Consider the following 1,322-nt stretch of genomic DNA (forward strand, 5'->3'; position numbering starts at 1 on the left):
ATACGTCTTTACCCTCCTGTAATTTGGGCGAGTTCCGGTTTTCCCCCCTGTAAAAAAGATTCTTTCGATTCCAACCCTTAAATATGAAGATTCTGTCGAAAACCCCCTGATCCCATTTGACACACTCCAGCTGATGACGTGGCATGACGTGACGCGCCACTGTGTACTCAGCTGATGACGTGGCGCGCCACTGTGTATTTATTTTTTTAATTTTTTTTTGCCTGCCACGTGTGCATTTATGATTTTTTTTTTATAAAAATATTAAAAAAATCTGGAAAAATGAAAAATAATGAAAAAATATTAAAAAAAATTTAAAACTGGAAAAAATATTACAAAAAAAATGAAATAAATTCTTGAAAAATAAAAATATTAATAAAAATGATTAAAAAAACGAAAATAATTATGGAAAAATTAATAAAAAATGAAAAAATCTAGAAAATTTAGTAAAAAAATCTGGAAAAATGAAAAAAATCTGATAAAATGAAAAAAAATCTAGAAAATTTAATAAAATAAAATCTGGAAAAATTAAAAAAACTTAAAAATTAATATATTTCAAAAAATTCATATTTCCATATTATTTTCAATAGCGGAATAATTAAAAAATTCTGGAAAAATGAAAAAAATTCATATATTTTTTTTCGAAAGTAAGAAGTTTTATTTTATAAAAAAATGAAAAATGCAGGAACTTAAAATATTTTGAAATTTATATATATAATAAGAATATAATTAAAAATGAAAGTTCAGATTTTTCTTTCGAAATTTAAAAGTTTGTTTTTTTTATTTTTTATACAAAAAATCAAAATATTGGAAAGTATTTTCATAATTAAAAAAACATAACATTAGATCATGAAATTAATTGTATACCGGTGTCAATCAATATCCATTGTATAACATGACTTATATACTGGTGTCAATCAATATCCATTGTATCCTGTTATTCATCTAGATTATATTTTTGAATAAAATAAAATTCTAGAAATTAATTTTCAAAATCAAAATAATTATATAATAATATATTTTCAATTTTTTATAATTTTAATTTAATTCAGATTTTTTTCCACTGGCATTTAATTCAGTATTTTGAAATTAAATTCCAGTATTTTTAAATATCTTCTAAATTTCGAAAAAAATCCGAACTTTTTTCTAATTTTTAAAATTTCGAAAAAAATCTAAATGTCTTTTCTGCTTTTTTCTTTTATTATTCGAAAAAAATAATCTTATTTTTTGTTATTTTTAAAATTAAAAAAAACAATCTTTTATTTTTTTAAAAAATAATCTAATTTTTTGTTATTTTTAAAAGATTTTCAGTTTTTAATGTTTTT

The sequence above is a fragment of the Medicago sativa genome, chromosome 7, assembly GCF_051527215.1.
Source record: "Medicago sativa cultivar Bolivia chromosome 7, Bolivia_mono, whole genome shotgun sequence".
NCBI lineage: Eukaryota > Viridiplantae > Streptophyta > Magnoliopsida > Fabales > Fabaceae > Medicago > Medicago sativa.